This window comes from Lissotriton vulgaris, chromosome 2_2, assembly GCF_964263255.1.
Source record: "Lissotriton vulgaris chromosome 2_2, aLisVul1.2, whole genome shotgun sequence".
In the NCBI taxonomy this organism is placed as follows: Eukaryota; Metazoa; Chordata; class Amphibia; order Caudata; family Salamandridae; genus Lissotriton; species Lissotriton vulgaris.
The window spans coordinates 12,362,371-12,389,134 of NC_141688.1; the positions used below are offsets into that span (position 1 = coordinate 12,362,371).

The window sequence follows — 26,764 nt, forward strand, 5'->3', positions numbered from 1 at the left end:
TGGGGGGAGGGCACAGCTGGATCCCACAGAAGCACGACCGGCACCAGGGAGTTTTCTAATTATTCCATGTCAAGGGCGGCGATAAGTGACTGACACGTGCAGCAGCCAAAAGGGACCCAGGAGTCCAGCTGTGCTGGGCCCCCCTCCCCCTTTATCCCGATGACACCCCGTATATGCAATACACAGTCTTTACTGGCACGACAAGTCTCACGAGCGTTAGTACTTTTCTTCAGGTTGTTTCCTGAAAATTCCGGATTTTAATTAAGCGTCTTCAGCTTCTGGTGACACGAAGAGACACGTAGACCCCCAAAGAGAGAAATCCGTGGTCTATATCCCCGCTCCCGTTTATTTGACGTGCATTTGTACACACAGATACAAAGATTGGATGCATATCAAAAGTTTTGGTAAACCGGAGTGTAGCTAAAGAGAAACATAGATTTGTTGTTTACCCAAAATGGTTGTGCAGTTGGCGTTTCACATGCACACTACATATTCAGCAACAGTGTACCCTGCTCTACACACAGATTTGCATGACCCGATTCAAGAGCTGTGCCTCCGTCTTCACATACACACATAAAATAGGTATGCCAAAGAGAGAGAGTGACCCTTTGGCTTGATTCAACCAAAATGGGACTACAGCACGATTTCTACATACATTATAGACATGCACCTGAGACCCCATCTGCATATGATCAACATATAAGGTTTTTATAAGAATGACGATAGATTCAAGGTCAGGCAATATTCGAATAAGAAAGTCCTTGATAATATTCCCAAGAGTGTATTCCAAAGAAAAACAATCATCCCCCCCCGCCTCTCTGTAGGTGTAGTTGACGTTTCGGTCCTATTCCAAAAATATTCCTAGACTATCATCTGGACAATACATGGTGTGGGTCATAATATACTCGGTTAGTGGTGCTGAAAAAAATTGAAATGAAAGAACCATAGCTAATAAATTCATATCTCGCACCCTTGCATTTTGTAAACATCTCTCAACAACACCAGCAATCATATCTACAATCCTATATCCAGCAAGGTCTACTAAAATGGATAAATATACTGGGAAAATCACGAATTTCTCTATACAATTTAATGATTTTATTAATTATTCCAATAAAGATTCCATTCGTACACTGCACTAGGAATACCTGTCCCTAAACCTTCACTGTTCTTGTGGCACAAGGTGGTGTAGTAAGTAGATCCCTCATCCTGGTTGCTTGGACAAGCCCTTAAGAGTGCCATCATCCTTCCGCAGCACAGGACATGAGCATTGTTGCCACAGCGGTACTACCAGTCCCAGAACCACCACTGTTCTTGTAGAGCAAGTAGTTACAGGAGGCAGGCACTTCCTCAGCGTTGCCTGGACAAGTGCTTAAAATCACCATCCTCCTCCTGCACCAGGGTGAGGCAATGGGCGCATTCCTGCAGAGATCTGATTAGTTTCAGGAAGTGCAGGGGTGCCCTGCAGAGACGGTGGTTTAAAAGTGGCGCTGAGCTCCGAAGGTAATCCAGCCTGCCAGGCAGGCGTCTGCGCCACAAAAAAGGTTTAGCGGAAGGCATGGAAACGGACGAGGCTTCCGTAGGTGCAGCAGGTGCAGTGGCACCGGGGCCCAGAAGCTCAAAGTTTCCCTGATTATTGTTGTATTTCACAGTTCAATAGAAGTAGGGAGACACGCTCACTTTTTGCCACTGTGACCCCATAACAGCCTTTTACATGCAGTAAAAGGATGTAATCAGTACTACGGTCACTGCATGTAAAAGGCTGGAAACTAACACGACCGGTAATAAAAATCGCGAATCCTCTTTAAGTGGGCGTGTGCCTCTTGGAGTGCGTGTATTTACATATTTTGTAAATATGTATAAAAATGCTTTTAAATACCAGTCTCGGAAGTATAAAAGTCTAGTCAGTCCTCTCGATAATCAAACTTACGGCTTGCATGGTACCACTCCACACCCGCACACCGTCTCTGCTGAGCGATTGTGTTTTCTGGTTCACTGTGGAAGTGCCACGCAACAATAAACCATATTGCACGTGGTGACATTTGGGCTTTAATTTCTCTCATTGAAAATCTCAAAACGGTCTGCACGTGAATGCTTTGAAAACATTGATATTTTTACCTCAATGATATGTATGTAGTACGTTCTCACGAAAAGACCCATTCATTCAAAAGCAAGCATATGGAATTGTAACGAAACACACCTTAGCATTGTACACAAACACCCAGGACAATTGGCTTCCATCAGTCCACTGCAACCGTGAGGAGTACTTACCCCCGATGATAAATATAAAATGTCCGTTTTTACACAGCGGATGACGAAACTACTGCAGTCCTATCACAAGAACAAGAGGCCCTGGGCATGAAGTGACAGACCGCATTACAAGCCGTTGCCTTACTTACTGTCCCAACACTTGTACTGCTGCGGTAAATTGCCTGTTTATAATCTCTTGGGCACTGTGACACAGCAGATAAATCAATACAAACCAAGAGAGAGCAGCAGCGTTTAACCACCGGCTATGAAAGGACTGTAGACTGTGGTATCAGCAGGGAAGAAAGGAAGGCAACCTTTAGAGCACAGAGACGCGTGTGGAATCGACAACCCCAAAGACGACCTGGATATACCAGCAAAGGAACACACTCAATCAGAGCGGACATTCCTTCTGCGCCTATGCTGCAAAGACCAAGTAATCAGTGTCCTGCTCAGACAGAGAATAAACACAAAGGTTGGATAATGAAAAACAAATCTCGACGAGCAGACCAATCTGTTAGCATAAGCAACAGCTAACCATTCACAAACAATGTTTTTATATACCAATTGCAAATAAAAAAATAAATGAATGCAAAGCATTGTCATTTACAATGCCAGTAACTCAAACTTTAATGCTGTGAGACCTATTGCATTGCAAATGCTTGTTTCCCATGTCTGCAAATGATATTCAATCGAGGAGTCCACTGCCGCAGGACAGTGATGGATATGCACAGTTGGTTTGAGCACAAAAATGACAACTTTCCAAAAGTGGTCTTTTCAAAGTGGTAACTTAAATTCTGAGTTTACCATTAAAGAAGATTTTAAATTACAATTCACTTGAGTGGAGACAGCACTGCTCTATCTGGCCCCAAACTGAAGTTATTACTTATATGTAACATAGTAACATAGCATTAGTCAATGGGGGAGATAACCTTTCAACAGAAAAAAGTGGATTTAGCAGTGTTTTACTGTCAGGACATGTAAAATTGAACTACACATATTCTACTTTTTAAATATCAAGCACCTTTTCCTATGAGCCATCAGGGTCTACCTTAGGAGTAACTTATACTTTTTAAAAATAAGGTTGAAGCCTCTTTTGCTAGCTCGAAATTGACGTTCAAAATTTCGCTACAGGCAGGATTGGCAGGCCTGAAATATGTTTTAGAGTGCTACTGTAGTGGGTGGCACAATGAATGATGCTGTAGCCCACTAGTTGCATTTACATTACAGATTATGTGTAAATGTAGTACTATTCACTAGGAACTGAGTAGAGGTACCCATCCTTCGCCTGACTTTAAGGGGGAAGAACTATTAGTAGTGGATAGGGGATACATGGGGATTGTGAACTCCAGAAGCTCAATCTCCATGACTATGTTTAAGACAAAACACTAGATAGGTGATTAACTAAACAAGTTTATAAGTTTAGATTCAAATTATAGGAGGAGTTGAGTGTATAATGTCAATGATTTTCTGGACTCAGTTGACTGATCCCTATGATATGATGCTTGTCAGAGAAGACTGGACCCAACAAGTACAAAATTAAAGGACTGGCTGGCAAAGGGATTTATAAAAGAGGTGTTGTCTTCCTTTGCGGCCCACCCACATAAGGACTGGTGAACCGTAAAGTGGGCTTTATAACTGTATTCAATGCTATAAAAAAATCAGACAGTATAGAAAAAAGGTGCCGCAGCACATGTTATTCCTCTGAGAGATGAACTCCAGGTTCAAAAACAATATCCAACAAAGCCAGGGGCTTAGCATGACCAGAAGCAAATCATGAATTAATTGCAATATCAGTGATTCATTGCCCCATGCGCATCAAAATAAACACTCCAAAGTGAATGATGGTCCTACACAAATGATACAAAGCCACAATATATATAGACATTTTGTTTGGCTTTATAGATTGCCACAGGAGTATACAAATGCTGTTTGGTATCAGAAGAACGTATGTACCAGACCTTTCACGAAGGGAAGGATCCACATGATTAGTCACACCTCAATCTATTACAGGATTTGCAGATCACCCAGAACAGCCTAAACCTGACTGCAAACAATTCAGGGTTCTATCCTGTATCAATCTGGTTAATGAAGGCTGGCAAGGGATCCTCCTCCAGCTGCTCTTTGGTCTCTTCTGTGTATCTGGGTACAGAAATATCCAACCATAATCCCCTACTGGTGGGTCTGCAATGATGATGAACTCCCGCCCGGTCCCCACATGGAAAGTACAACCCAATGCCCTGGAGGACTCAATCTACATGGCTATGATCTCGGACCAGATCATGGATTATTTTGAACACAACAAAGGGTTCACCTCTTCCCCAACCACTAAGTGGGAAGCAAAAAGAAAGAACAATGGTTTTTAGATGTCAGAGATAGGGCGCACTGCCAGTATGGAAGCACTATAGGATGGAGTAGAATGTGGTGCAACTGGGTGAGTGGACAACCATGTAACCACCCAAAGGAGAAGTCAGCAAGCTGTGCTAATCCAACGTTACAGAAGAAACATACCCTATGCACACACTAATTAGGTACAAAAATGGGCACGATGTGGCCCGATACAACTATTCAATAAAGTGCAGAGAAACAACAGTAATATGCAAATTGGTGTAAATAAACAAACAAATGTTGTAAAGAAATCTTGGTCTCCTTGTTTTAATCAATCACAGCTTGTGAACAACCAGCCGACACGTGTTTCATCGCATCTCGCGAATCTTCAGGGCTGGAAATAATACAGAAAAACAAGGGGCTATTCTTGGGAATACATACAATTGTATGATAACCTTAGACACCACTACAGGTCAGCAGTCGAGACAAGTATTACAAGGAATAACTGCGTGCATGGATCTATACCCTTGAGAAGGTTGTAGGAAAACATCCTTTAGTGAACATTGGGTGCTCTCCGATAAATCACTGTTTGGGTATTGGTCTCGTGTACATTCCATGCACTTGGGTGAGCGGTTGTGTACATAAGCACCCCAATAAATGACGTGGATTCGTGTGAAAATTCTGTGATGCTATTTAAAAGTTGTGGATGGTGAAGTGCTATACTTAGTTCTACGACGGTGTGAGACTTCATGCGTACAATAGGTGCATTGTGATTCAAAATTGAAAATTAAAAGTTCTGACACATACCTCTAATGGTTGTGTTTGGACCATGGGGTCTAAAGAAATTGTTTGAAGTAAATGGAATTAAAGAAGAACAGGAGAAGGAAAAAACGGGGAAGAAGGGAAAAGAAAAGAAGAAAAGTTGGAGAATTAGATACATGAAATACGCAAGTATTTCTACACTAAGCGCGTGACTGAGCGCAGACTTAAGGTCGGAACTGATTGATGGTTGAGTAACGAAAATAAAGTATAAAACGGTAGGCTCACCGCTCTTCCGGTGATACTTCCGACCCGGAAGGCCCCAAGACCAGCTAATTTCAATGTCGATATGAAGTAAATTGGCTGCAATAAAGTTAAAGAGAAGATATATATATTCTGGTATATGGGGAGTAGACTGTTGGAGCTAATCATGGTCTCTATTGTTTTCAAAAATTATATTATATAACCCACTAGTGTTTTCATATCTTAGCGTTCCTCTACTCCTTATGCTCAAATTGCACAAGGTGATTATATGCTATACAAACATTGCAACAGCTAACTAGATCCAACATACAGAGATTTATGGGGGGAGTAGTCAAATATATTGTTAGGGGAGAAAAAACCTGTGTTTTGTTATTTTATACTATGCTCTATTCGGAAAGCCCTAAGTATTATTAATAGAGATCCCCTATCTAAGTAAAGTGCGAAAAAAAAGGGATTTATTATTATTATTAAATTGTCGTGTTACCTTGCAAGCATAATGCGCTTGTTATGGGTTGCCCGGGAGAAGGTAAACGGATCAAAAGAGTTGATTCACTCTGTATCTGTAATACGATGAACACGAGTGGTGTTAAGGTAAATTATTAAAACGCTGGCATAAAGCATGTGTCCTAAGTCAAACAACGGACAATCATCCAGGTTGCTTACCTACGTGTTTCTATATCGCGGTTTGAAAAAGATCGCTCGCTGGCCTCTTCTGAACTTGGTGTCTGTAAGACAAACAATGTGGCCAGGCGGTTTTTAGATTCTGAAGAAATGGCTAATACAAAGTTATGCCCATGAAAAAGCTACTCGTTACGTTACCTTGTCTAGTGTCTAGTCTCTCTCGTTTCTCCCGGGTCTCTGTGTTCGGAGTGCGGACACGTGACCCGGAAGTGACTCATGCTTAAATAGTGTCCGGCCTCCTAGATGACGCGATCCTCGTCCTACCACACCAGATTTAAAGAGACAGTAATAGAGTAGGGAAACCAGGACAGGGAAGTGCACCGATCAAAGTTCTGAATCAATTAAATCATTAGTCCAGGCGGTTAATAATGCCGAGACAGTACTGCGCATATAATATAGGGAGCATCTTTATTGTTAATGCGCATATAATATAAAGAGCATCTTTATTGTTACTTACTAACTAAGTGGGAAGCTTTCAAACCGGTCCTCAAGGGCTTTTTCATCACCACTGTTTGTGGAGAATGCTGAGGCCTGCACGATGCCTCTAAAAAGTAAGAGCAGGCATAGGTGGCCACTGAGAGACGGCATGGATAACCTGGAACAACGCCCCTCCCTGACTTCACTTCAGGAACAAGTGGCCCAGTTACTTGAGCGTTTGTGATGCCTGGACTACTAGGTGTACACAACTGCAACACATTCAGAGGAAGACATGTCAGCTCTAGATGGTTGATCAAGAATGAGTCACGTCAATCCCCAATACTAAACATTCAGCGGGTGGGTGGTGTGGACCTTTACTCCATGGGGATATCTATGAGGACTTTATGAGTTTCTATGCCTCGCTTTACTCTCCCCTTCTCAGTACCCCTGAGGAAGACATGCAGAGATTCCTGGCTGCTGGCCCGTTTCTGGCTTTCTACATGATTTAGAAGCGCTGAATTGATGCCCCATCACGGTGACAGATGTGAGGGAGGCAGTAACTGAGATGGTGATTGCAAAATACAATGAGGACAGATGGACTTCTGACATAATTCTACAAACAGCATGTGGCCTCACTTGGTGAAACTGTATGAATCCATGTTAGAATCTGGCCACCTACCGGGGACTCTATGTGAGACACTACTGGTCTCACTGCTGAAGCTAGGTAAGGATCCCCTAAAACCATCCTCCTATCGTCCCATTGCTCTTTTAAACATGGATTATAAGATCCTCACAAAGATTTTTCTCTTCAGAATTCAATGTGTGCTCCCTCACTTAGTACAGAAAGACCAGCACAGCTTTGTCCTGGGCCGCAAAATAGCATTTAATATTAGCCAATTTTTATGAGTCTTAGAAAAGGTGCAACCTTATTGCCTTGAACTGACACCATGGTCTTAGACCTGGAAAAGGCCTTTGACTCACTCGGCTGGACACTGCGGCAAGTCTTCAGGTTTACTGAATGAACCATTATGGTTTGAAGCTCTATTAAACTTATCCAGCTGTTTATACATATGTACGGGAGGCCTTAATCACTCGCCATCCCAATGGAGAGGGGCACCCACAAGTGGGTGCACACTATCCAGCTGCTTTTTTGCTCTTTCACTGGTGCCACTGGCTGCTCATGCCCGACATATCGGGAGCAAGTCGGCTATCCCCCTGTGAGACGGCACTTCCTCTAATCAGATGAGGTTCTATCATACATCAAGGATTTTACTATGGACCTCTCCAGTCTGGTCAGTCTTGTGACTACTTTTGGAGACTTCTGAGTGAACTATATGAGATCAAGTGTCTATTTTCTGATGCCTTCTGCACCCTAGGTCCCAGTAGTTATGGACAGAATGCCTTTGTGAGGGAAGGACCAACAGCAGAGCATCATAATGTTTGACAGTGGGCGGGTTTTCCAGAAAGCGACCTCTGCCCTAAGGGAGGACACCGTCTTAATCAAGTTGCCCTTAGGAAGCTCTGGGTCACTATGGAAAATGTTGACTGTAAGCGTTTTACCTAGTTGACCTTCATCTTTAGGAGTTTCTGACAGGGATATGTTCTGCAACATCATCAACATCTGCACAGTCAGCAGTGGATTTGGAAGTTGCACTTGTCTGCAGTATAGGATGGGCAGCATTATATGGTTTTATGCTATTAATAAACATCAATTGTGTTCTTTTTTTCACGGGCAATGGTGCAGAATTGCCATTATTGTTACTTTCATTGCACGTACTAACAGCGGTTCTAAATAGACCAGGCTAAAAACTTCCTTCTGTCACAATCCCTATACCACAAGTTTGCCAGGCTGCGTTTTTTTAAACTAGTTTTATTGAGTAATCAGCAAGTAAACAATCAAAGGTTATATGATCAGGATACAACCCATAAGCAAATAAACACATGATATATGTCTAGAATACAAAAGAGTACATATTATGGATGATCAATCTTCAGGGTCAGCAAGATGTCAGAGTAGAAAATCCTACAACGGAAAGAGAAGGCGCGTCGGCCGAGGAGTAGAATACAGTAGAGGCTCCTGAAGTGTGGAAAGGTCTTAACGAACTAACAGCACTTGGGTAACTGGGTCAACTGTGCTGATGGGGTGGATTGTTAAGGGAGTAGGGGGGCTAGGGGTATCCCACAGAGGCTGGCATAGGGGAGAAGAGCGTAAGGGAGGGAGTAGGGCGGGGAGGCTTCTCAGTCAGTGTCCAGAAACCATGACAGTAGCTAGTCCCATAGTGGAGTGATAGGGCCACTGGCTTTTTTCCTTTGCAGTTGCCTCTGCCCAGCGCACTACTTTGGCCCACCAGGCCGTGCTACTAGGGGAAAGTCGCACTTTTTTAGCGCCTGGGCACATCGCTTTTGGCCGAAGTGAGGGTTAATTTAGTGAAGTAGGTTCCTGTTTTATACTTCGTTTGTAGTTCAAAAATGCCTAGTGCCCCCATCGCCCAGGTATCTAGAAGCGGCTGGCCTCTGGTGAAAGAGATTGTTGAAAGAACATCCTGCCAGTACAGAGTGAGATTTGGGCAGTCCCACAAGATTTGTCTGAGATCTGCCACTGGGGCCTGGGCTAAAAAGTACATTTCAAAATTAGGCATCCAAGACTGCCCGATTCAGTTGGAAGCTGTAGCTTGGTAGGAACCATGCTACACCTGCTGTGGTGAGGAATCAATGGAAAAGTGGTGAACTAATAGAGAAGTCGGGGGAGCATTTTCATTTTCAAGAGTGGGAAGGTTTTCCAGAAAGCGACCTAGGCCCTAAGAGAGGACACCGTCCTTGTCAAGTTGCCCGTAGGAAGGTCTGGGTCAGTATGGAAAAAGTTTACTTCAACCTAGTTGAGCTTCATCTTTAGGAGTTTCTGATTGGGATATATTCTGCAACATCATCAAGACTTGCACAAATAGCAGTGGTTTTGGAAGTTGTACTTGTCTGCTCTACAGGATTTCCAACATTATATTGTTTTATTAATGGACACCATTTGTGTTTTCTTTCTCACTGTCAGAGGAGGAAAGTCTACAATGGAAAGGTCCTCCCATTGCGGAGATGGAAAGTCAAAAACTCCTAAAGGTGAATGTCAACTAGATTGAAGCTCATAGTAAAAAGTGGAAAGCACTGAAGTGATTAAAAATGAAATAACAATTCTATCAACATCTATTTAGAATTGATAAATGCAGAAAATAAAAGTCTATTGTGCTGTAGTATTAGTAACTCACAAGATTTAGATTTAGAATTATCAACATGTGTGACTGTTTCTACGTATGAAATATGAATTGATAAATTAAACAAGGAATAAGATGAAACTGTGCACAAACTGCCATCACAAGACAGATGGAACATGGACCCATGTTTGGATCGACTGATCACAGTAATATTTCTCGTAAGGATGATGCATGTTGCATAGGAATTGACCAAGGAATTGTTTAAAATAGTCAGGGATATTTCGTCTCCAACCTGTTTGAACAATAAAGTGGTGGCCTCACAGGAACTGTGCGATAAAATTGCTTCGCACTTCCTGGATAAATTGGGGAAGATTGTCAGTTCATTTGTGGAGAATAATACTATTGCCCAGATTCAAGATCTACAGGAGAGGGAAGAGACCCTGTGTCAGCTATACACTTTGGATAGCTTCCAGGCTCTTACTGCACCTGCTGTTAACAGCGTGGTGCAAAGTATATCTTTAGGATCCCCACTTGACCCTCTACGACAGAAAGTGTGGAAGACCTATGGCCAAATGACATTCTTTTGGCTTCGCCAGATTTGTAATCAGTCCCTGGAAGAGGGTACCTTCCCGGCGGGATGGAAACAGGCGGTGATAACACCCCTGATTAAGAAGCCCCCTTGGACCCGACAAACCTAGCTAATTTTCGACCGATCTCTCTGCTGCCATTTCCAGTTAAAATCTTGGAAAAGGTTGTAAGCAAATCTTTATCCAGCTTTTTGGAGGAACATATTTTGCTGGATAAGGACCGGTTCGGGTTTCGGCCTGGACATGGGACAGAGTCAGCTTTGTTGACTATGTTGGACAATCCACGAATGCGGGCCAACAACGGAAATGGCACGGTTTTAGTGCTCCTCGATATGTCGGCCGCGTTCAACACAGTGAGCCACTCAATCCTTCTGGAGAGACTGGAGAGAATAGGCGTGAAGGGACGGGCGTTGCAATGGCTACAGTCCTACTTAACAGGGAGAGAACAGACAGTTACCATGGCGCCTTTTACATCCTGTAAGTCACCCATTGCCTATGGGGTCCCACAGGGCTCTGCCATCAGCCCCATCTTTTTTTATGTCTATCTGCAGCTGCTCTTCCCTAATATTAAATTGTTCGGGGTTGACTTGGTCAACTACGTGGAGGATACGCAGCTGGCTTTCTCCTTGGAAGGAAAACAGGCAGTTTCCATGGACCGCTTTCAAGAGTGCATGCGTCAGACCGCAGATTGGTTGCGGAGGAACTCTTTGCAGTTCAATGGAGGGAAGACGGAGGTGCTATACTGCGCACCGGTGAGGCTCTCCTCGTATATTCCGACAGAGTTTAGGCTTACCCCCGAGCAGGATCCACTGACTCCGGCCAGTACGGTACGGAATCTCTGGGTTCTAATAGATAAGAACCTCCAGATGGAGTCTCAGGCAATCAAAACAGCTAGTGTGTGCTTTGGCCTGCTACGTCTGCTTCGTCGGATACTACCAATCCTACCAAAGGATTTGCACTCCTTGGCAGTAAGCAGCACAGTGATGAGCAGGCTGGACTATTGCAACTCCTTGTATTTAGGGGTTCCTCAGTACATTTTCCAGGGGTTGCAAAGAGTTAAGTCTGCCGCGGCAAAACTGGTGCTGAATCTGTGGCGTAACGCGTCCTCTACTCGTGCCCTGAGAGAGCTCCATTGGTTACCAATCAAGGAAAGGGTTCTTTTTAAATCACTCTGTCAGGTGTATAGAGCATCACACAAGATGGGCCCAATCCCTTTACAAGAAAGGTTTTCTTGGTACCTTCCGCAGAGACAGCTCTGGTCCTCTGGTGCTAGCTTACTAGCAACAACGAGATTTAAACGCTCATGGATGGTAGGGAGGGCCTTCGGTGTGGTAGGAGAACAGCTGTGGAATGAGTTGCCACAAAGGATCAGACAGGCTGACTCTCTAATTGAATTTAGTAAGAGCCTGAAAACCTGGCTCTTCCCGAAAGTCTGATCTGTACGTTCCATTGCTCTGCTCGTCATCGGGTGTTATTATATCTGAGCGCCAGGATACACATAGCTTGGCGGTTGCGTTATATAAGCACAGATACAATACAATACAATAGTGAATACATATCAAAGCTTGAAGCGAGACAAGTAAAAAGGATTACACAGTCGCTAGAAGTATGTCTCCATAAAAAATGTTGTCTGCAAAATGGTGTCTATTAGAAAAACTTAGGATATCCCATTCAAGGACTGTCAAAGGCTATTCAAGTTTTACAAACCAAAATCTAGATGATGGCTTTCCTCTAGGTTCCTTCATGGGTGATTGGGAAGAATCTACTTGTAGATCTATAATCACAGTGAAAAATGTATATGCTGATTAGTTCCTGCATATATAAAAAAGAAGGGCTGTAGTCAAATATCAGTAATAGGAACACTGGCTGGGATCAATGTTGGAGAGCAAATTTCAATTTGTTGAAATGTTTCCTAATTTCTGGGGTATATTGAAAGATCAACATGTTACTAAAATGTATTTTTACAATAAGAATCTTACTAAAGTGTTTATTTTAGGTGCAAGGTGCTACATTCATTTGATTTCTAGAATATACAGAAAAAATTTTTATGCTTCTGTATTATTAATACAAGTAATATCAGTAATGTCTTCTGAGGGCAGGCACATTTAGGGAATTTCCTGCATGATATCTTGTGTTATGTGGTGATACAATTCAACAGACTATGTGTTTTGGTTTTGCTGACATTGTAGCATTATCTAATGAATCAACAAAGGGGGACTAAGGGCAATGAAGGTCCAGCACTCAAACCCCAAGTATGAACGAACTTTTAATTGGTGGGTCCCATGTCATTGTTAAAAACAGATTTACTTGCACATGGCAATCCTAATAGTCTCATCAAGTTGTCAAGTGACGATAACGGTCAACATATTTAATGCCCTAAGATGTCACAGAGATCGGGGCATTTCTTCAGGATCCAGCAATTAAAGTTAGTTCAGTGGGCTCCCATAGTTATTTTTAATCCAAAAATTCCCCACACTGTACTCACCTTGTATATAAACCACACTCAAACACACACCCACTACATCTACGAGCAAGATCACAGAAAAAAATATCTCCTGCAAAGAGCCCCTTTGCGGGGCCTGTTGGGCATTGCAGCACCGGCCCAACGAGGAGCTGCCCTATGATGAAGCATGACTCCTTTCAGGGTGTGTGAGGGCCCTTGCTCTTTATAATAGCAATTCCCTCCTTCTCTCTCTTCTTTCTTTCCTACAATTAGGAACAGCACACCTCATTGTTTATAGTTCATTGTAGCATTATCAACACCATCAATACCATACACAAATGATTCTGACTTTCCAAATTCAAGGAGGAAAGTAGAACTGAGTAACAACAAAATGCAAATGTTATCTGCTAATGATAAAGTTAAAAGTGTACCTGCTGTGTCAAAAGGGGCATATGTTTTCAATTTGTACAGAAATTATTGTCATCAAAAAATTGCTAAAAGCGTACCAGGACCATTAGCTAATAGAACGGATGCTAGACACAATATAGTACATGTTGACACTTACAATACATGTGCTATTGGACCTGGCCCTCTCTGCAGGGTCACTCTCAATCTTTTTTCCTTCACTCCTTCTATTTTTCCTGCATTTGTTTTTGTTGGCCTCAGGAGTGTCTGCACTTTACCGCTGCTTACCAGAAACAAGAATCCTTGAACCAGTTTCAGGGAACGTGGGTCCCGTGCTTATTGTGCCACTGGATTCAAGCTAACCTGCCTGAAAACTGGTGCCAGGATGCCCCTTTCTGGGCCAGGGAGGACCTTGCTTGGCAGTTCGGGCCAGACTGTTTCCATGAGGAGCAGGCTCAAGACTGATTTGCATATGGCTGGGTCTAAACCGGGGTGGCAAAAGAACAACGGATTTAACCCAGATCTCTGGACTGCGAGTGAATGTTTGATTTGTTCCATGTTCCCTCCATCATTTGTGTGTCTTTTGCTTTTTGTATTTCTTCACCGCGAAGCAAATCCTGTTCAGCGATCCTTCGCCTAATGAGTATCCAGCCTCCAGTAACTCTCATGGGCTACAGCCTTCTGCCTCGTCCCGGCGGAGATTTTTGACTCCTGAAAAAGTGACTGAGTCCAAACACAGAAATATTTACCACGTCTAGCGACAATGACACTCCCACTACGGACACCGCTTGTAACTTTGCCCGCTGAACTTTACCTTGCCAGAGCATTTTTCTTGAGAATTCCTTCGAGTCCAACAGTAAGAAACAACGGGCCAAATCCACTTCTAGTATCTGATCCATGCTCCAATGCATTCAGCCATATTTTTAGACCCTTTTATCTCTTAGGTGCTAGTTTTCACTAAAAAGTTGAAAAATTCACAACTCTGGTTCTACTGATTATATTTTTGTCGTTTTGGTGTCAAAAAAAATTATTACATTTTACTCTGGTTTTTTTAATTAGTGTGAGATTTTCTTGTGTTGTGTTTTTTGTGTACTGCATAAATACTTTACATATTGTCTCGAAGTTAAGCCTGTCTGCTTTTTGTCAACCGACAGGAGAGTTAAGCACAGGTTAATTTAGTGAATTTTGTTGTTCACCCTGACAGGGATTGTTGCTGTTGTCTGAACAAGAGTCATCCTCCCTTTGCCAGAACTGACTCAAGGATTACTCTATAGCCACTATAGCACAACACACAGATGTACCACACGAAAATATCAACTTTTCATTTTTGTAAAGGTCCAAAGCAAAGAAAAAGGTCTCAAATGAGGTATGATTTCACTAATTGTAATGGTGGGAATGTGAACATTTGCCAGAGAAGCAAGTAAGACAATTAGAAAAAATTGATATTGAAAACATCTAGGGAATCTCTAAAATGATAGATGGTGGCCTTAGAAATGGCACTAATGCTATTAAATGTTTTAAAAAAAACTTTAGACAATAAAGAACAAGAGCAATATAAGGTTAGCACTGGAGACTTATTTAGCAAATGCTGATGTTGCAAGAAATACCATAGCTTCAAAATATCTTTTTTGTTATTTTTGAATCATATAATTTAAGTGACCTTCAGAAAATGTGAAACAAAAGAGATACAAAATATAGTTTAGTTTTAGTGCAGGAGTTGGAATTTTCTCCATTTACCCTTTTAGAACATTTAAGCAGAGTTTTATATTCATTGGCCCCAATTATGTCGCGCATCTTGGAATGGAAACTGACCGACTACTAGTCAGCGGTAAATTCCAACAAATTAGGATGCGACCACCAATGAGGCGGTGAGAATCATACTTTTTTCCATTGCATTTTTTGTTGCAGCCAGAAAAGGTCCAAAGCACAAGCTGCATCAGAAATATTGATGTTTGCAAACATCCATGAACCGTGTGCCAGGCGCGATGTGGTGTTTGGCACATGGGGTTCTGATGTTACGGGAGCACCACAGGTGCACCTCAGGCCTCATAGCGGAGGCGGCGGTAGGGTGGGGGCCCTGCTAGTGGCCCCCAAAATCCATTTCCGACGGCCTTTCAATGGCGGTCGAACCACCATTGAAAGGCTGTATCGTAATCCCTACAGCGGTGCCTGAGCAGGCACTGCCATATTGTAGTGTATTACAAATTGACCGGCATTCAAACGGGTTCTTGGAGCCCGTCGGAAGCGTCAGTCGGTCCCTCGGCCTGCTGCCTCCAACCACAGCGCATCATAATGCAGCATCGTATTGCAGCACCAGATGTCAGTAGGACCGCAACCAACGGCCTGTCAGTTGCGACCCGGCCAACATCATAGTTTCCTTTAGGCCCATTGTTTCATTACAATACTTTTACAATTTGAAGGTTGTCTCATGAGAAAATATGCAGAATGGTAAACACAATTAGAGATTTCACTTGTGAAGTATCCTTGGTAAGCCTATAATTATATGTTGCTTACTTAAAGAACAACTTGTGTTGATAGACACTTAAGACTGTTTTAATTCCATAGGAAGAATCTCTTAAATGCAAACAGATACATATTTATGAAGGTAATATAACAACTTCACACAATATCTGTGAATTGAAAAATTACAGCAAAAACAGAAATTACTGAAATATTAGTAACAGTGAAAAATGGGTCACATTTAGGGGGGTTACAGAAAATTGTTAGAAAGAGGCTACACACAGGTAATGGCTGCGAGTGAAATAATTAAATGTTGTGATTCTTGGCTGTACCCACCAATACAAGGAACAGTTACCATGCTCCATTAGGCGAAAATAAACAATTTAATGTGTGCTAAGTGTGACAAGTTAGCAAACAGGGGAAAATTTATCAGTGATTTGCACTAGTGCAAAGTCATAAAAGGTGATGGAAACCACCGCTAAGCCCTAATAAATATTAACTTTCCAGTGCAAAACTATGTCACCAGGGCATCGCATGGGTGGTAGATGGGCATTCCCACACTATAACTTATAGTTTTACATGCGAAGCCCTATCTTAAACATTTGTAGACTTGGCTTGGCACCAAGAAAATTGTCTTCATGAGGCAGGTGTTAACTTGGAGAAATAATTTCATTAACACAAACTTGTTAAAGTTTGTTGGTGTGCCATACTTTGCAGCACACATACAATGTTCGAAATATTTTAAGGGTAGTCTACCCATACTTTTTGCGCTGGAAGGGTACCCTTAGGAATAAAACCTATGCTTAATTCCACCACATGCCTTTGCACTATTGCAAATGTGTGTGTGTTGTGCCAGGTACCCTAAACTTTAAAGACCACCAGTGCTGGGGAAGAGAGCAGCAGCTATAATTAGACAAGATGTTGTTCTGCAATCACCTCCTAGCGCAATACAGTACAGCTACTCTAAATCTCCCATACAGTGTCATCATTATTGAAGCAGGACCAAGCGTTAGAATAAGCATGTAATTATTATACAACACAGGTTACAAGCAGTGCTACTGAAATGATTACTCCAAACAACAACCATCTTTTCTAGGCAGAATATAAAGTATATGCCATGTTTCATCCCAAAATTAGTATTGCATATAAAAACAGAAGGGAAGGGTTTCTTAGATATATTAAGGAATACAATAAAATCAGCTTCACATACAGTAGAATATGTAAAATCAACACCAGAGGACATTTAGAGAAATGCCCGGCGCTTGCTCCCAGGCCCCTGTTTTCCTTTCATGGAATAGTCACACATTAGGTTATGCACTGAGAAAAACACACTCTTAGGCCCACATGCATCATTGTCACATTTTGCGATTTCTTAATTGCGAAAATTAAGGAATCGCAATTAAGAAATCGCAAAATGCTATGCATTAAAAAATCGCAATATTTTTTGCGATTCGGTATTTTTCCTTAATTGTGATTCACAATTTGCAAATCGCAATTAAGGAAAACCCTTCCCATTGATTCCTATGGGCCAAAAGGCCCATAGGAATGAATGGGAAGGCATTCACATTTTGCGAATTTCAAATTGCGATTCGCAAAATGTGAATGCAATTTCAAGGGTGCAGGGGGGGTCCAAAGAACCCTTCCCTGCACCCCTGAAATTTAACTTTAAGTGCAATTTACACACACACACATGAACCAAGGACATGTGTGTGTGCAAATTAAAACTTTCAAATATGCAACTAGTGCATGTTTGAAAGTGTTAGGTAAATAAGCATGAAGTTCAACTTCATGCTAATTTACCCCTTCCAAAGTGCGAATTCGCAATTTAAAAATAATCATGCATTGCATTTAAGAAATCTGAAATTGCGATTTCTTAAATGCAATCGCAATTTTAGAAATCGCAACATGGTTGCGATTCCTAAAATTGCGAAATGCATGATGCATTCCAAATTAGTCAATTGCATTCGCAAACGGCCGAAAATTGCGATTCGCACCGTTTGCGAATGCAATTGACTTTGATGCATGTGGGCATAAGTGTCCATGCCATATTATTTTATTACCATCTGTCCTTGCTCAGACACAAAACAAGTTGTCTTCAACTTTGGTAGAAGTAACATTTGAAGTACATTATATGATTGATCACAAAATTCTCTTCACATAGTAGTGGTACAGAACAGCCAAGCCAACACGTGTTTCAGGAAATTAATTCGCTACTTGAGGGCTTCAGAATTTCAGTTCCTTCATACTAATGGTCTTCTCAACTCTTGATAAAGGGATCCCAGATTCATCCTGGCAGAATGCATTATATAAAACAGACTTCCAATATCAGGAAAAATGGCAATAGCCACCCATCAATATCAACACCAGTCAGTTACTGAGTTATTGTAGTTTGTAGTTTTGGACACAATCTATCTGTAGCCGTTAAATACGAACGTTGCATGTCGGAGGGCGGGCGTAATTCTGAGTTGTTGGTTCTTTTCACAGAAGTCTTCTGACATTGTCCCGACCCGTGGGGAAAAGTTCTGCCCACTCCACTTGGTCGGCATTGGACAGATTGTGGAACTAGGATTGTTTCCATCTCCTGCTCCGGTTTCCTTCGGAGTGCCCGGGCTGGTAAGAGGGAGGATGTCAAGTGTCATTGACTCTCGGAGGAGAGTTTGGATTTCCAAACAGACGCTGCAGCAGCTGCATCAAAAGGAGAAGCTGGACTGTCAAAGACGCTTGCTGTAAGGTAACTTCATTCGTGTTTTTTCCTGGTTCGAGGCCAAATTCTATCGGAGGCCAAGTGACTTTTCATAATGGTTCCTGTTCTGGATTTGGTTATGTGGTAATAACTAGGGATATTTCATATTTTTCTTTTCTTCCTCATTAATTGACTTGCCTTTTAGTATTTTCTATTGCTTGCTTGGTCAACCACGGAATCGGATTTCCTACGATCCTATCTGCGGGACATTGAATGTTTATGTGCACATGAACAAAGTTTATCAACCTTTTCATTCCTTTCAAAGAATAAGCTTTTGTTTATATGTTTTGGTATTGAAGGCTTCTGTATAATTTTGGTTTCTAATTCAAAATTTTGTTTGGGGTATGCATACTCAAGACATGAGCAAAAAAAGTATTCAATTGTTTTCGGTTTATTCTATGTGTGGAGTCTAATGGTGTTCTTGTTTTCTGGGTTGCAGGAAGGAGGGAATAGTTGTTTGGGGAAACTTCAATGACTGTGTGGAAGAAGTGAGAGATTACAGTATTCTTTTAGACGTATGTGGCTTTCTTTCATTAGTGAGCCTTACTGAGAGTGGACTTATTTCTTATGATAACCATTTCTTTCTCTTCTTTCAGCTCTCATTCTTTCTTGCCTGCTGTTCCCTTCCTATCCCTTTCCTCACTTGATCACCCTAACATTCTGTACTACATATTTGAATTTGGGTGTATCAAGAGGTGGGCCTATTGTGCATCGTTCAGATCCTGAGGAGTTCTCTCATCCATCTTCGGCAAATGGAAGCCTGACATAACAGCCTTGTCAATTTGCATTCCTTATGATCCTGAGTTTTAATGGAATTCCTGAATTCTGTGATTACTCTCATGGGTGACAGGTAGCAAGTGATCAGTTCATCCTGGGATTTTACCAAGTCACCACATACAATCTCCACCCTATTTACAGCCTCACAAGTATCACACAACTCATTTTCATTTCTTCATTTGCTTTTCTTCCAACTTTCTTGAGACATTTGTTTTGACACATCTGTGACTCACATTGACACCATCTTTGCACCTATAATTCACCCAGGCAGGGCAAATCATGCTGTTTGCTCTCCTTTTCCTATACAGCTAAAAGGGAGTGACCCACATGGAAGAATATGGAGTCAGGCTTTTGATCTTCACCTTGTCCGTCAATTACTTATGCCAACAGAAACATTTAGTTACCACTCGCTGCTCCCTGAATTGTCTTTTTCAATACTTTGTTTAATCTCGCTATCATACCAATTGCCACTGGATTATAAAAAGTGGTAGTCTTGTGTTTATATCCCTTTTCCCATCTTTTTTTCATCTCCCTAGACACAAGCTAGACTCCAATATCTATACAAAATGCTAATAGGAAACCCTTTTTTAATAAAACTACTCTCTAAAAACGTTATCATATTTCTTGACTAAACTGAATTGGTTACTTTAACTACAGTCCAGAGGGAGAACATTAAGACAATGACATATTTATATACACTTGATATCCTTATGGGACCTACTATGTTTAAAGCAATATCTTCCCAATGGCCTTTGGGCAACTTCCTATTGATGAAGGGTTTTGTCCTGCACCTCCAAATGTTATCCCTGCTGAAACATTAGCCACATTCTCTTACAAACCTCTCGCCTTGCATGTCCATGTCAGACCACCAGTACCTTTCGCTAATTCTTTCCTTGGTTTTGGGTATCCTTACATGGCATTTATGTGCAAGATTTAAAAAAAAAAATCTTTTTATTAACACATTCCATAAAGAAAAGAAAACAAAAAAGCATCAGGTGACAATCTTGACTTTCACATTAATCAAATACACATGTTCATATATCAGAATCAGTCATCGGATAGGGTTTAGGGATCACTGAGGCTCCGACGCCAGTACCTCCTCTTTAGCCACAGGAGGTGTGCATATATCCCCTCTGTATCCATTCCACGTCCCCCATACCTTCCCCCACTTCCCGGGGCAATCCCTGGCTATATATAGGGACCTATCCCTGAACATACACCAATCCGGATCTTCCATCCATTTTCCAATTTGGGGAGCCTGACTAGCACCCCACAACTGAGCGATGTTACGTTTAGCGATCATGCATGCCAGCGCTACCCACACTTTCCCAGAAGTAGGCAGGTCCATGGGTTCCCAAACATTTAGGACACATCTACGGGCCTCCAGAACCAACTCTACCCTCATGACCTCTCGGATCTTCTTGTTAACTTGACCCCAGTAGTCTTGTATTACGGGGTAGTGCCATAAGATATGCATAAATATACCGACCTCCCTGCACCCTCTCAGACATTCTTCACTACTCGCCAGACCCATCCGCACCAGCCGGGGCCCGTGGTGTAGGAGTGGTGTAGGATCTTTAACTGGACCAACCTAAGTCTCATGGATACCGCTACTACCTTTGAGGAGGAAACTGCTTCCTTCCAGTCCTCATTTATTTTATTTATTTAAACTTTTACTGTGCACAGCTACCCACAGTGGGTTTCCCGGCGCTAGGGACAGACTGGAGAAGAAGATATCAGATAGCCAGCATACAGGATCCAACTACTTATGTGAACAACAGCGTTTTCAGTGCTCTGCGAAAACGAAGAAGACTGGTCTCTAATTTAAGGGCAGTGGGCAGGGCATTCCAATATTTGGGACCAAGATAGGAGAAGGAACGTCCCCCCATCCTTGCCAGCTTAAATCTTGGTATAGAGAAATTGCCAATTTCCGAGGATCGTAAGGTACGTTTGGGCCTGTAAAGTTACACCAGTTTTTGTAAGTAAGTAGGTGCAATGCCTTGCTTGATCCTAAACATGTAGCATAATGCCTTAAACTTTATGCGGCTGGAGATCTTCAACCAATGAAGATCATGCAAGGCAGATAATGCAGAAGTTCTTCTAGGGACATTCTTCAAGAGTCGCGCGGCTGCATTTTGTACAACCTGCAATACTTTAACAGTGGCTACATCAGCACCCAAATATAGTATGTTGCCATAGTCCAGGCGAGATGTTATCAATGCCTGGACAACCGTTCTACGGGAAGGAATGGGAAGCATCCATAAGATCTTTTGTAGCCACCTGAGAGTAGAAAAACAGGTTGCTGCGACCTTAGTGGCCTGCTGCTTCATTGTTAACTTGTCGTCAATTTGAACGCCCAAGTTACGTACAGCATGTGTGGGTACAGGAAGTGCACCCATCTCATTTGGCCAATGCTGAGGGCCCCAGAGGTTCTTATTTTTCCCCAGAATGACCACCTCTGTCTTCTCCCCATTCAGTTTGAGACAGTTCCTCTGCATCCAGTCCGCCACAAGAATGAGGCCCGACTTTAGTGCAGAGGGGTTATTCTCGTCTCGCCCTGATAGGGAGAAGACGATCTGGGTGTCATCAGCGTAAGAGAACAGGGTCAGCCCCGCCTGCTCTACGATGTTAGCCAAGGGTTTTACATTAAGATTGAATAATAGGGGGCTGAGTATGGACCCCTGGGGGACACCCCGCGCTGAGGAACAGACCGCTGATGCCGCCTTAGGGGAGAAAACTTGAAAGGTTCGCTCGCCAAGAAAGAAGGCCACCCAGGCTAAGGCCCTACCAGTCACGCCGAGTGACCACAGAGAGTCAAGAAGGATGGAATGTGACACGGTGTCGAAAGCTGCGCTCAAATCCAACAGGATTTCATCATCTAACACTAGTCCGTCCGCTCCCCACTGCTCTCTAAGAGTCGCTAATGGATCCCCCATATGGTTTATTTGTTTTTTATATATTAATGAAATCGTTTTCTCTGGAAGATGGCCATCCAATAGCCGGTCCTCCAAAGGGGAGGCCTCCGGGAGCACTGTTCCTCTGGGAACATTTGCTAATAAGGCATGCCTGACCTGCATGTATGATATTTTTCCCGTATGGCGTCAAATGTGAGGATACCATCTTTCCCCCAGACATCTTTAATCTGTGAGATCCCTATGAGGTCCCATTTGTCAAAGCCCTTCGTTTTCCACAAGCTACCTAGTCTCTCTGAATTCCACAACGTGGTAGCCAGGGTTAGTTTCCCTTCCCACTGTGCTGGAGGTTCGACAAGAGGAAACCGACCGTTTCTGGCATACAGGGCTCTTGTAATATCTCCCCCGGTATATGACCGCGGTCCATCGCAATTCCAGGGTCCAGAGGTGACCCATACACTGCGTGGTTAATCGCTGCAAGCTGAGAAGCCCAATAGTACTTCCGAAGGTCCGGCAGACCAATTCCTCCGTCATACTATGGAAGTGTAAGCTTGGAGAAAGCAATATGCGGCCTGCCCTCCCAAAGAAGCTGCCTTTGGAGGGACTCTATGCCTTTAAAATATGAGGGGGGTACCTGGTCCATCGAGTTCTGTAGCGCATATAAGAAGCGAGTAAGGGCCATCATTTTGAATAATACAGCTCTACCTATGAGGGAAAGTGGCAACTGTTTCCATCTCTCCACATCTCTACGGAATCTTGCCAGTGGAGGCCCCAAGTTATTATCATATCTCAATTTCGGGTCCATGGTGACATATATGCCCAAGTAGCGAAATCCTACTGCTTCAATCTGTAATGGACAGGACTCCGGGACAACGGGGGGATCTCCGCTGATGACGAAGAGCCCCGACTTCGTCCAATTAATGGCGAATCCAGAGTATCTCCCAAATATTGCCAGAACATCTAAAAAACTGATCAAGGACTCCCCAGGAGTAGTGAGATATAACAAAATATCATCAGCGTACAGTAGTATCTTATCCTCCCACTCCGGGGTTCAACGTAACCCTCTAATCGATCGGTCCCATCGGACCCAAGCCACCAGCGGCTCAAGGGTTAGTGCAAATGGCAGTGGGGACAGTGGGCACCCCTGTCGCATGCCTCTGTGTAAAGCAAAATCAGCTGATCTGTGGTTATTCACCACTACTCTGGGTAGGGACTCGTATACCTAAGACGGACCCATCCTATAAAATCCTGGCCGATACCGAACCTCCCCAACACAGCGATTAAATAGGGCAATTCGACTCTGTCAAATGCCATGGTCACATCCAGGGACAACAGTGCCGCTGGTTCGTGTATCTTTGATGCCCCTCCTAGGATCCCGTGCAACCGTCGTAAGTTGAGGGCCGTATTTTGGCGCAGCATGAAGCCTGACTGATCTGGGTGTATCAGATTTGAAATAACCTTAACGAGCCTGGTCGCCAGCAATTTTGCCAACACCTTGGGTTCAGCATTTAATAATGAGATCGGTCGATAGGAAGAGCATTGCGTCTGAGGCTTAGCGACCTTATGGATGGCCACGATGTTTGCCACCCGTTGGCCGTAGGGGAGTTGGCCCTTTTCCCTGCTCACCACGAACATTGCACGGAGGAACGGCGCCACCTTATTCGCGTTAAGTTGGTACAGTTCAATGGGCATACCGTTCGGGTCCGAAGCCTTCCCGGAATGAACACCCCTGATGACCTGCGCCACTTAGTGATTGGTAAGGGGGGAGTCTAGGTATTTCCTGTCCTCTTCTGATAATGCAGACAAATGGATGTCATGTATCATTGCCACGTTTTCATCCTCTGTATAGTTGCTCGTATACTTATATAACGAACGATAATAGTCCGCAAATTACTCGACTATCACCTGTGGATCTGTCACTTTGCCTGACTCTCCAGTATTTAATTCTGGCACCAATCTCAACACCCGTTCCCCCTTTTCTAGCCATGCGATATGTTTCCCTGCTTTGTCGCCATGTTCATACCCCCTACTCTGGGCATCCGCGTGCTGCACTTTGGCCCCATCTCTTGCTAGAGTTTTATATTCATCTTGGAGTAGCCGCAAATGGTGCACTCCATCGGGGGTGGGGTCTCTCGACTCCTCCCCCTCCAGAGTTGCTAATTCTGCCTTTATGTTAGCCACCTCTGCTCTTCCCTTCTTCCTTATTCCTGAGACCAGTGATAACACCTCTCCTCTTATGACCATCTTATAGGCCTCCCACAACGACTGAGCCGACTTCACTGTTCCCACATTCTCCTGGAAATATCTTTCTGCAGCTTGTAGCACCTCCCTTTTGATGTAAGGATCTCTTAAATGCCATGCACTAATGGGGGCGACCCTCCCTGTATCCCGTTGCCCCACCTTTACTCTGAGCCAGACTGGTGAGTGGTCCGAAATCCCCCTACCTATGTGACGTGCCTCCCGAACCCAAGCTGCCTGCGATGCTGGCACCAGTTCATAGTCAATTCTCGATAAGGAGTTGTGTGCAGCAGAGGTGTGTGTGTAGTGCACTCCGTCAGGATTCCTCAATCTCCACCCATCTATAAGGCCTGTTGTGGCCACAAAATCCGGCAGCCACCTCTGAGACGGCACCAGAGTTAGAGCCGGGCATCTATCCGCTTCACCGTCCATCACCGCATTAATGTCTCCACCCACAATCAGTATCCCAACAGGCAGTGTCAAGAAGATTGCACACAGGTCACAATATGTATCTGTCTAGAGACCCGGTGGGACATAAACTGACAAAAACTCTTACCTCCCACAGCCCCTAGACGCCAACGTATCTGCCTCGCTTATCAGACCATGTGGCCTGTTTAGCCAGTGGAAAAGCCAGTGGAAAGGAGTTTTTCGTCAATATTCCCACTCCCCTAGAACCAGTGGTGAAGCCAGCATGTGCCACCAATTTGTAGCCGCCCCTGTGGAGGGCCATACAACGATTACCGACCAAGTGCGTCGCTTGAAGCAACACCACATCTGGGGGGTGTCTCCTGATGAACTGGCTCACCATGCCCCTTTTTATCTTGTCTCCCAGTCCATTTACATTCCAACTAAGCGTGGATATCCCTAATCCCTTACTACCAATAGACATTGTAACGATAAATCCTGTCTAGGTCACCTGATGTTATACCAAAAGAAACACAAATCAACAATGCTTCTACATCAAATTGAAGCTGGAATAGGAAAAAAAAAACAACACTCAATCTCCCACCCTCCACCCTGCACACCTGCAAGCAGCTTACGCTCATCCCCAACTAGCAGTGTGCCTGTCGCCTGTGGTAAATGGTTCTATGTATTTTCCCTCTCTACCACTTTATCAGAATGTCCTGTGACATCATGGAATGTTAGTGTGCCTCCCTGTGTGGAGATTGTCAGTTGGTCATCTGAGACTGAGGAGCTGGTAGCTCTCTCCTGGTGGGGTTTTCTCCTTGTAACTTCCTATCCTGTAACCTGCCACCTAACTACATGCTAATAAAGAAGAGTCTACTTCTACACCTGGACTACGCATCCTTGTTTATGTACCACATTTTGGCGACGTTTTTGGACTAACCTTTGCTGCAAAGAAGGAATACTGGAACTCAGCTATAAGGAAACCAAGGACTGTTCTACATTTAAGTAAGTTTATCTCCTGGAGATCAGAGTAACGCCCAGTAAACCCCACCAGTGTCCTTTTTACCTTGGACAGCCTGCACCCTGGGCGCCTGTGTTGTGAGAGAACTAACTGCCATTTCGCTGTCATCTGGACACTGTCTGTTCCCAGCTACAAGAGCCACTGTCTCAGCGGGCCTGATCACCCTGTTGTGCCTTCTGGTCTTCTTGTGTGCATTGACAGTTCGCTTCTATTACAACCAGTGTGTATATTGTGTGTTTTCACACAGTGTGGGCCTTTATTTTGAGCACTATTTGTGTTTTCTCTTATTGAGGTGCCCTGGCGCTGGCAGTACACTCTCAAGCACAGCAACCTTCGTCAGTGAAGTCTGTTTTTTTTAGTTGGTTTTTGTGGAACCTGAGTGTCACTTAACGTTTTCAGTGTGCCGTTGGGTTTTACCCGTTCTCGCACTTGTGGGAATGAGTCACCGCCCCTTCTTCACTTTGGTGCCGGGATCCTTCAATGTGGAAGTCCACACGGAGCACATGTACAGCTGTGAGGGTGCGAGTGGTCGCCCCTCCTTCACTCTTGTGCCGGCATCTTTTGGTTTGTATATGCACACGGGGCGCATGTACAACTTTCCTGGTGTGACTGGCCCTTCATGTTTGAATTTCAAAATGCGCACAAGCCACGCACTTCTTACCTCCTCACGAGTGGCGTCTATGACGTTCTTCTTTGGCTGCCTTCAGGAGTCTTCGCGCAGCAACGTGCCTTGAGCCATCCTGTATGCGTCATGCGGACGTACCGCCATCTTGGGTTTGCATTACCCTTTTCTGTTTCCGGCAGCTTTCTATGCTGTTCTCCCACACGAGCGTTGCCAACCACCGTGTTTTTTTTCAATAAAGTTACAAGTGTC

The 26,764-nt window shown here is 43.6% G+C and overlaps 1 protein-coding gene across 4 annotated transcripts in view; it reads right to left on the reverse strand.

Annotated features, from left to right (window-relative positions):
• LOC147728937 (dual oxidase 1-like) overlaps positions 1 to 26,764 on the reverse strand; it is a 992,769-nt gene that overhangs the window by 278,952 nt on the left and 687,053 nt on the right. The window lies entirely within an intron of this gene.